At 41.3% G+C, this 10,907-nt stretch overlaps 1 protein-coding gene across 3 annotated transcripts in view; it reads left to right on the plus strand.

The window, feature by feature from the left end:
• Positions 1-667: 667 nt before the first annotated feature.
• Positions 668-10,907, plus strand: part of PHF3 (PHD finger protein 3) — a 105,753-nt gene continuing 95,513 nt past the window's right edge. For 2 of the 3 annotated variants that reach the window (XM_023513130.1, XM_023513131.1), the window contains exon 1: positions 668-1,013. The gene's annotated coding sequence lies outside the window, so the exon portion shown is untranslated. The remainder of the gene's footprint in view (positions 1,014-10,907) is intronic. The other variant, XM_023513129.1, reaches the window with a different exon arrangement.

Below are 10,907 nucleotides of genomic sequence, written 5' to 3' on the forward strand. Positions count from 1 at the left end.
GCACTTTAATCGGTTGCTATAAGCTGTTTTGGTTGAAGGATGGAAAGAAAATTTGGCCGTAGACGCATGCTATTGGCAAAGAAATTAAGGCTCCTATGAAGTCTTAGGGATCCCTCAGGGAATTCTCGGACCACATTCTGAGTACTGCTTACTGGCTGCCAGGCTACCAGAAATGTTTCGTGGAGGAGCCAACTTGAATCCTGAGGTAGACCAGAGCTACGTGAGCGTAGGGTGAGGGCGGAGGTCGTTAATGGTGAGGCTGTTGTGAAAAGCCAGCGGGTTTATTATTATTTTGTGTGTGTGTGTGCGCGCAGAGGACTCATCTACTCCATCCTCGTTTACCATTCTTGAACTCACACCCAATTAATAAAAAGTATCTGGGCATGGGAGGCAGCTCTGCCCATCCATATTCCATTAACAGGGAAGCCTTAATGCAGAGCAGCACAGAGTCGAACAAAAGGGCTCATCCATCTACCAGCCCGAACCCTCCCGGCCCCCTGGAGGTGGAAACTAGAGGCCCGCAGGCGGAGCAGCTCTAGAAGGCAGGGAGGGGCGCCAAAGCCCGGCGGAGCGCGGCAGCCCCGGGCCCCACGGAGCCGAGCTGCGAGAGGCCCCACATCGCGCAGGCGCAGCGGCGACGCAGGCCGCGGCCCCCGGAACGGTAAACAGTGGGGTCACGTGACGAGGCCCCGCTCCAGCTCCCGCGCCGCAGCCGCACGCCGATGGCTGCGGGGTCTCGCGCCGCCGCACAGTCTCCACGAGGCAAGGGACCCTCGGCCCGAGGGCGGCGGCGGCTGCAACGAGGATTAGGAGGGCAGCGCGGAAGCCAGTAAAAGTGTCGTCAGCAGCCGCCGCTTGGTCCCCGGAGGGAAAGAGGCAGTGGCAGCGACGCCGACGTCCTGCGCGTACCCCCTCTCCGCGGCACCCACCGGGACCCCTCCTCCTCCTCGGCGGCGGCAGCAGCCACCATCTTCCTCTTGCTGCCAGTGGTAGCGCTCGTCTGGCGGAGCTGGGTGAGTTGCGGCTGTGGCCGCGGCCAGGGAGACGGGCAATCCTCCCCTCCCCCTTCCCTTCCACACGCACGGCGCCTCGGCGGGCCTCCCCGCCCCTCCCGTGGCTGGCACTCCGCGCCTTTCTCCGGCGCGGCCAGGAAATTGCCTCTCGGGCCTCTTGCGCAACGTCCTCGGCCTAACCGGGCCGCGCCTTGGCCGCCCTGGACCGTTTGTGCTGGGCTGGGGAGGGAGCCGGGGCGGCGCGGTCGGCGGGCGGAGGGTCCAGGCCGTGGCCTCTCCCCGACTGCTGGCCCGCAGCCCCCGGCGCGAGTGTTTCGCCTCCGCTGACGCGCGGGCGCGCAGGCCCGGAGGCGAGGCGGCCGCTGCGAGGAAGGCCCGGCTTGCAGGCCCCCGGATCCGGCCTTCTGAGCCTCTTCCCCCTCGGGGAGCCCCGGCATTGAGCTCTGGGCCCTGGTTGCGGGAAACGGGGAGCAGCTTTGGCCGCGAAGCCAGTCCTTGTGCCTACTTTTGGAGATGGGAGTTGGTGCTCTTTCTCCTCTCCTGTTACCGCGCGCTTTTGTGCTCGGGACCCAAACTGTCGACTCCTTTTGCTTAGTTTGAAAAGAAGCCTACAGTCTTGCCTTCCAATAATACGTGTAACCAAACGAACCACTTGTCGATACGTACGTGTTAATGGTGCTAAATAACTGATCACCTGACGGGGGGGGGGGGCTTGCTGCGGGGGAATATGGGGAAGGGGAGGGGAGGTTGGTATCACCCACGGTCCAGTGTCCCTTCTTTCTCTCGGAAATGTATTGCCAGGTCAGATGACCTTTTCCCATCGTGGGGGTTTTAAATGCCATTTCCTAGAGACTTATGATTTGAGGATGCGATTAGTAGTGCTATTAAGTTATTCCTAGAATATGGTCATAGATTAATGTGAGTAGCAACAATGCTTTAATATTTACCTAATTCTAATCTTTGTTGCCTATAAAGATGCTTAATTTAGAAAGACCGATTATTGAGCTTTCCCAGATGCAAACTTCACTTCCTTATTTTAAGCTAAAATTTAAAAATGATACAATGAACCAAGCCGGGAGTACTTAAATAGTACATTGTTGTATTTAGTTACTATTTTGGGGTGGAATTTGTCTCCCCTTTTCCAAACTAACCGGTTGTTTAAAAGTATGCCTCAGTTATTTATTTCCTATCATTTTTTTGATTCTTGAATGAAGTGTTTGGGATTGTGAAAGTGTTTGTAGGGGTTGATATGTGTTTGTGACAGAAGAGAGACGAATGAGTCAAAAAAACCAAACTTTTCTGTTGTATACTACCTACAATTTTAAATTTATAGCTCTGTTCCCGAGTACAAAAGAGATGGTAAAATACTATTGTTATTTCAAATATTAATATTAATTTTTAATTTTTGCTGCCACTTAGACCTTTTATCCACGTTATCTTTTCATTTTTTTGTTATTAGTCATATATTACCACAATGATTATTTCCTCTATTATCAACATTATCAGTATCACTATCACTGTTATGATCTTACTGTTTTTACATACATACTTTATTTTCCAGTGATAGTAACAAAATTTAAGGGAGGACTTTTAGGAATTACTGCCTCTCTGATTAAGCCACGTATTCAGGCCTGAAATAGGCTACTTTTATTTAAAAAGATGACAAGTTAAGATTTTAAGCTTTTTTTTGATAGCTGTATCAGTGACTTGTCAAAACAATGAATCAGTGATAGGACTAGTTTTCCTCTTATTGCATCCATGCTTTATAGGTTCATTTTTAGAAGAGCACAGAAACAAAATTTGTTATACTGGTGTTGCATCCTGTTAGGAGAACATGAACTTATTTATTACGTTTGGTTAGTTTTGTACTCTCTGTTGTTCAGGTAGACCTCAGATAACTTTATCATGTTGATCTTATGGTATTTTTATATGTTACATATTCACATAAGTCAGAGCTAAGAGAAGTGGTCTGTATAAATTACCGGTAAAAAATAAATTCAGTCAAATTCAAATTTCAAGATAGAATAATAGAAAGAAATTTGTCTTTGTACTAATTGTTTTAGACCATGATATTAAAATTTAAATGAATATTGGAATCACTTGGGAAAAATTGATAGTCTTTGACTTAGGTAAATGTATTACTGATAAAAATTGAAAGACAGCAAGTGACAATTGGGATTTACTGCAAAATTAAGAGCTTAGATTTTTAAATATTATGAGGCATACTTAGGAAAACTGATGAATGAAAATTATGCATACAGTTGTGTGTTTCACTTACTAAAATAGACGGTGATTATCTTTCTTTTTTTTTTGAGACAGAGGCTATGTTACTCTTAGTAGAGTGCTGTGGCATCACAGCTCACAGCAACCTTAAACTCTTGGGCTCAAGCAGTTCTCTTGCCTCGCCTCCAAAGTAGCTGGGACTACAGGTGCCTGCCACACCACCTGGCTATTTTTTTGTTGCAGTTGTTTAGCTGACCTGGGCCAAGTTCCAACCTGACAGCCTGGGTATATGTGGCTGATGCCAATTCATGATCATCTTCCTTGACATGGTAATGATAATATGTTACTTGGGTTTTTTTTTTTTTTTTTAAATTCATTTTATTTATTTATTTTTTCCCTTGAAACAGAGTTTCACTGTGTGGCCGTTGGTAGAGTGCTATGACATCACAGCTCACAGCAACCTTAAACTCTTGGGCTTAGTTAGGCCATTCTCTTGCCTCAGCCTCCCAAGTAGCTGGGACTACAGGCGCCTGCCACAACACCCAGCTATTTTTTAGGTTGCAGCTGTCACTGTTGTTTAGCAGTCCTGGACCAGGCTCAGACCCACTGGCCTTGGTGTGTATGGCTGGTGCCCTACTCACTGAGCTACAGGCGCTGAGCCACATTTTACTTTCATAAGTGTGCACTCATCTTGCCTTATGCAGATTAAGTTCCATTTTAATTTCTTATAAAATACCTTTTATGTATTTATTTTTTCTGGCGATAATACCTTTTCCTTTTTTTTTTTTTTAAGGATAGTGTGGTTTATTATTTATTATTTATTTTTTTGAGACAAAAGCTCAGTATGTTGCCCTCGGTAGAGTGCTATGGTGTCACAGCTCACAGCAACCTCAAACTCTTGGGCTTAAGTGATTCTCTTGCCTCAGCTTCCCGAGTAGCTGGGACTACAGGTGTCTACCACAACGCCTGGCTGTTTTTTATTGCAGTTGTCATTCTTATTTTAGCTGCTGGTCTGGGCTGGGTTTGAACCCGCTGCCAGCTTTGGTGTATATGGCAGCACTGTAACCATTGTGCTGTGGGCGCAGAGCCGATAATGTGGTTTATTGATTAGCTTCTAGGTTTATGTATTACTCATAATTACTTCACCTCACATTGTCAGGGAGTTCAGGGTTCTTAGAATGTTGATTGCTAAATGTTTTTGTTCATCAGCATTTCAGCAACTATTTTTGATAAGGAGCTGCTGATTTCTTTGTTTTTCTGGGACAGTTCATCTTGGGCTGTATTTCTGGGAGCACCTCTGAGAATCCCGGAGTATCTTTTCAGAGCATAGATTTTGTTTTTTTTCCCCAACTACAGAAATGACTTGGTGAACAGTTACACATTTATGATCATGTTGCATTTATTAGAACAGTAAACTATTCTTTAATTGTTGTCCTTTAATTATACATGGAAGGATATTGAGAGTATTGATTTGATTTAAAAAAAATAAGACCCAGGTGTTGTTTCTACTCTAAAGGAACATAATATAGGCTGGGAAACAAGATTCAAAGACAAAAGACATTAAATCAGTGTTTTCAAATTTAAAAAGGAACATATTTCAGAAGTTTGCCTGGGGATTTCAACATTTATAATCATTTGTATGGTGAAGGGGAATGTAGAGAAATAGTTAAGTAAAAATATAAAAATATTAGTCTGGACGCAGTGGCTTGCGACTGTAATCTTAGCATTCAGGGAGGCTTAGGTGGGTGGATTGTTTGAGCTCAGGAGTTCCAGACCAGCCTAAGCAAGAGTGAGTCGCCTATCTCTACTGAAAATGGAAAACTGAGGCAAGAGAATCACTTGAGCCTAAGAGTTTGAGGTTGCTGTGAGCTGTGATGCCACTGCCCTCTATTAAGGGTGACAGAGTGAGACTCTTGTCTCAAAAAAATTTTTTTTTCAAAATATCGTCCAGAAGGTTTAATCTGCTGGTGTAATATAACTGTATTACTGAATGGCACAGTAGAGTATACAGAAAGGTTAAACGTAGCATTTTAATTTGTTCATAGTTTGAGGTAGACACGTGAAAACATAAAATTTTAGACTGAAAATTTATTGCAAAGTTTGTAGTTGATAATTTGATTTCCTCCAAATGATGTTATTCATATGCATTGAGGATAGCCATTTTGTTTTTTATACATAGAAGATGCCTTAATGCACATTTCCTGCTTTATTTTGGAAGAAGGGTGAGTTTTATTTCTAGTATTTTTTAAGATTTCATTAATGGTAATATTAAAACTCTAAAAATTAATATTAAAGCAAGTAGAGTGCATAAAATATAGAATTTAAAAGTGCAGGCTTAAGAATGACACTGTCTTGATTCTTATTTGAGATGTAAACTTTGAATTTAACTTTTTCTTACTACTGTTGGCTATTGCAATTCTGCTTTTGCCAGTGTCAGCTTCTACTGATAGTTCTCTGTAGTCTTAGGTTTGTTTTGGTCTTAGTTGTCTTTGTAAAGCAGAGAGACGTCTTGTTATCTTCTTTTTAACCTTATACATTGAGAAAAGAAGTTACGATCCTTGTTTTCTTTATGATATCTTGTCAGTAGATTCTAACTAGGGACGTGGGACAAGAATTTGAAATATCGTATAGGATAGGTGACTAGGTTGCATGGCTTTCTAGAATTGTACTTGGTAGTATAGTGTCATATCATGTGGCCTGACCATTTAGTAATTTGACTCCATACTAGAAGAATAACCTATGATTCATCTTTAATGTTGTTATACCTTAAGAAATGACCTTGGTGTAACACAGAGTGGATTTGAGCCCTAGCTCTATCACTTATTTATTCTGTAATACTGGCTATAACTTTGGTAAGTTTTAGCCCCTCTTGGAAATTGAGAATAATAATATCTGCCTAATTGTGCAGGTCTGAAGATTAAGGTTGAAAAACAGTGGTGTTGGTCAGGGACATGTGCAAACAAACCGTCGCTGACCCAGCCCCATTGGTATGTCACTGTTTAAATGATATAATGCATTTAAGTTGTTCAGCTTAGTGCCCTGAATACAGTAAATACTCAGTGAATTTAACTTTATAAAGAGATAGTACAGGGTAGATAATAAAATATGTGATAAGCACATTGACTCTCCAATGAAATTTTCTGGGCATATATTTTAGCTCCACTGCTTATAATAGGAAATAGTTTAATCTCTCTGATATCAATTTTATTGTATTCTTTTTGTAATTGGGAATATTTTAATAGGGTTGTTGTGAGGATTAAATGAATTAATAAATGTAGGGCAGAGTTTCTTAATCTTGACGTGACATTTTTGGCTGGATAATTATCTTTTGTGGATTATCCTAGTGCATTATAGTATATTTACTAGATGTGAACAGCACCCTTTCTAGTTGTGATGACCAAAAATGTCGTGGATATGGCCAAATGCCTTTTGGGTGGGCATAATCACCCCTGATTGAGATTCCAGTTGTAAAGTGTCTAGAACAGTGCCTGGTATGAAGTTAGAGCACCTTAAGTTTTATGTTTTGTCATCATTAGAAATAGAGGTAATTTTTTTCTTCTAGTACTGCATATAGAAATTTGTTCTTAGTAAGCATGCCTGTGGAAATAGCTTAATTTTTTATGAAACAATTTTTCCCCCCAAGAAGGAAGCTATGGCAAGGAAAGAGTGCTTAATTTATTTTTATTTATTTATTTATTTATTTTTGAAACAGAGTCTCAATTTGTCACCCTGGGTAGAGTGCCATGGTGTCTTAGTTCACTGCAGCCTCAAAGTCCTGGCTTTCTTCCTCTTGCCTCAGCCTCTCAAGTAGCTGGGGACTCCAGGTACCTGCCACATCAGGCTATTTTTTTAGACACAGGATCTTACTGTTGCTCAGGCTGATCTCCAACTCATGAGCTCAAGCAATCCTCCCACAGTGCTAGGGTCACAGGTGTGAGCCAGGGCACCTGGTGAAAGACTGCTTAATTTAAATGATGGTGTTCAGGCGTCCTCAAACTATGGCCTGCGGGCCACGTGCAGCCTGCCTAGGACATTTATCCAGCCTGCCCTGTGTTTTTGCTGCCGCTGCCTGTCCTGCTTAGCAGCCGACTCGTCCAGGGGCCCGCAGGGGCCCACAGTTCGGTGCTTCAACGGTCAGAGGGACAATGAACTGGCCCCCTGTTTAAAAAGTTTGAGGACCCCTGGGTAGGAGCTGGAAGGCAAGTATACTCCACTTCTAAGGCCTTTATACTTGTAGGTCTTTGCCTGGATTGCTCCTACCCATTTATACATTAATCACTCTCCTACTTCAGGTTTTGGCTCAGATACTACCCTGTTAGTGAGGTCTTTTTTTTTTTTTGAGACAGAGCCTCAAGCTGTCCCCCTGGGCAGAGTGCTGTGGCCTTAACAGCTCACAGCAACCTCCAACTCCTGGGCTCAAGCGAGTCTCCTGCCTCCGCCTCCCAAGTAGCTGGGACCACAGGCGCCCGCCATAACGCCCGGCTATTTTTTGGTTGCAGCCGCCATTGTTGTTTGGCGGGTCCGGGCTGGGGATTCGAACCTGCCACCTTAGGTGTACGTGGCTGGCGCCTTAGCCAGTGCCGAGTCTTAGTGAGGTCTTTATTTGCTATCATATGTATACCATACATCGTTTGCTCATCACCACCGTAACTATTACCCTGTTTAATTTTGCCTGGTAGATATTATAATCTCCTGATAGATTTCTGTTCCCCTCACTTTCTCCACCCTGCAACCAACACACCCAAATGTAGACTACATGAGACAGGGCTTCATAGTATATAACTTCTTAGACACTTGAGAACTTTAGTGTTTCATTGTTAGGCTTAATGTATAAATTTTTAAAGAAATTATATAAAATTCATAGGTTTACTTTGAAGATGTTTTTAAACAGTCGGGATAGATAATTTACTTTTTATTCAGTGAGGTTTTGTAGAAGTGTAATTGTTTGGCTGTTAGTAATTTTTTTTTTTTTAAATCTCTTCATTGTATTGTATCCATACTGTAAGCACCCATAAAATAATATAGACTGGGCTCGGCACCTGTAGCTCAAGTGGCTAGGGTGCCAGCCATATACACCAGAGCTGGTAGGTTCGAATCCAGCCTGGGCCTGCCAAACAATAACAATTACAACTGAAAAATAGCTGGACATTGTGGTGGGTGCCTGTAATCCCAGCTACTTGGGAGAGGCAAGAGGCAAGAGAATCGCTAAAACCCAAGAGTTTGAGGTTGCTGTGAGCTATGACGCTACAGCACTCTACCCAGGCGACAGCTTGAGACTGTATCTCCAAAAAAAAAAAAGTAGGCTGATTTTGTTAGTATAAACTAAATTTGGCTGTAGTATAAGCTCTGAATATTAATAGATAAAACAAGTATTTTAGAGTAGGAAATATCTTTGGGCTCAGATTAAGTTTTATTTGAAATGTTAGTACTAATTATTTTGAATTGTATTCTGAGTCTTTATAAATGGTCTGTTAGGATCCAACTCAACCATTCCATAAGTAGCACATTCTGTTTTCTTTGCCTGGAATGTCCTCTGGACCTTTGGGATCTAGCTCACACATCACCTGCGTAGCCATACTTGGCCTTCTGAGTTTCACTTTCTTCTGTGGTACTATCTGCAACCCTTTAGTATGGCACTTCACATTTTGTTGTAATGTTATCTGTTCTCTATTTGTATGTCTATATTCTGTTTTGGATTGTAAGTTCCTTGAATTCAAGACAGTTTTTTTCCCTCTGGCACTTTATAATGCTTTGTAAAAGATGCTTAATACATTTATGACTAAATAATTGTGAATTATGTAGTTTGGGGTGTCCAAACTGTGGCCTGAGGACTGCGTGCTGATTTTGTGAGGACTTTTTTTGCTTATCTGTGGTGTCAGATACGAAAAGTATGCACAGAAATTTTATTTTTATTTTTTTGCGAATCAGCTTTCATTAGTGTTTATGTGGCCAACGATAAGAACTCTTATTCTTCCACTATGCAGCAGAAAAGAAAAAAGGTTGGACCCTCCTGATAGATTATCCAATTTTCTGTTTTATCTATATATGTTTTATTTTCTGTAAACATGAGATGTGACTTTGAACCCAGTAACAGTTTCTGACTTTAGCATGTATATACGCAAATTACTAATACTGATTTAATTGGATACGCACATTACCATTAGCCCTTTAAAATAGACCCTAGACAGGGTATGTTTATGTTTAATTATTAAATTTGGAATGGCAGATGAAGTATTTAGGTAAAATTTCAATGTAAGAAGCAGGAATGTGTTTAAATAAAGCAGTCTGTATAATTAACAAAGATACTAAATTGGCTCTTTTTTCCCCTTAATTATCTTTGTCCACATTATTAGGTGTTTTAGTATATTCTACCTTAGTGTTTTTTAAAATACTTTTTTTATTTTGGAATAATTTTAGATTTATAGATATGTTACAAAGAGTGTAGAGTTTCTGTATACCTTTCATCCAGTTTCCCTGGTTATTGACATCTGACATAATGCTTAAGGCCTTTATCAGACTAAGATTACTGTAGGTGAATTACTGTCAACTAAATTACAGACTTGATTCAAATTTCACTTTTTAATTCTTGGTACTGTCCTTTTTTTGTTTCCTGATGCAATCCAGGATATGATTTGGTTTAGTGGAGTAGCGTGCCCATTTTAAGTGTAAACATTTCCATAATTGGTTAATTTTATTTTTGGTACTGATCACTTGTTATCTGAAACTGATTTTTTTTTTTTTTTTAGAGACAGAATCTTACTTTATTGCCCTTTGTAGAGTGCTGTGGTGTCACAGCTCACAGCAACCTCCAACTCCTGGGCTTAGGCAATCTCTTGCCTCAATCTTTTGAGTAGCTGGGACTACGGGTGCCCGCCACTACACCTGGCTATTTTTTTTGTTGCAGTTTGGCTGGGGCCAGGTCGAAACCTGGGATCCTCGGTATATGGGGCTGGTGCCCTACCCACTGAGCTACAATGAGTTGCTTTATACTTCCAATAAATGTTACTTTCAAGGTAGTCGTGATGGCTGCCTACTATCATTTTTGGCGGTTTTCCCTTGGAGTTGCTTCCAGGGGCAGTTGGAACCACTTAAGAAAAATTAGTATCATTAGTTTATAACAGTTTTTCTTAAAATGCATTCCACAGACCCACTAGTATTATGATTTGTCTTGTGGAAATTACTTTCTTTGGACCCATACATTTTGGATGTTTTATACTCCATTCTGTCTCATAAGATCCTCTTTTTCATTAGTTTACTAAATGTGTCTCAAAGTAAACATAAAAAAATAAAAGGTGTTGTTAATTTCTCCACTTGGAGGCTTTTTTCCTGATGATGCCTATTGGACATGCCTATTGAGATACAGGGAAGCATACTTTATAATTCTTACTAGTTTTGATTAAAAACAGTATTGGAAAGTTGGATTCACTCATTTTATTTACAGTATGCTCTACTTAAAGAAGAAAAAGATCTTTGAAAAGTATCCCACAGGCTTTGAAGACATTTTTAGGAAAATTTTAGGATGATTTCACTAATTTAACAGTACTATTGAAAAAAATCACTCATTTAGGGCTGCGCCTGTGTGGCTCAAAGGAGTAAGGCACTGGCCCCATATGCCAGAGGTGGTGGGTTCAAGCCCAGCCCCGGCCAAAAACTGTTAAAAAAAAAAAAAAA

Source organism: Otolemur garnettii, unplaced genomic scaffold, assembly GCF_000181295.1.
Source record: "Otolemur garnettii isolate 467f Iridium unplaced genomic scaffold, OtoGar3 scaffold00035, whole genome shotgun sequence".
NCBI classification, from domain to species: Eukaryota; Metazoa; Chordata; class Mammalia; order Primates; family Galagidae; genus Otolemur; species Otolemur garnettii.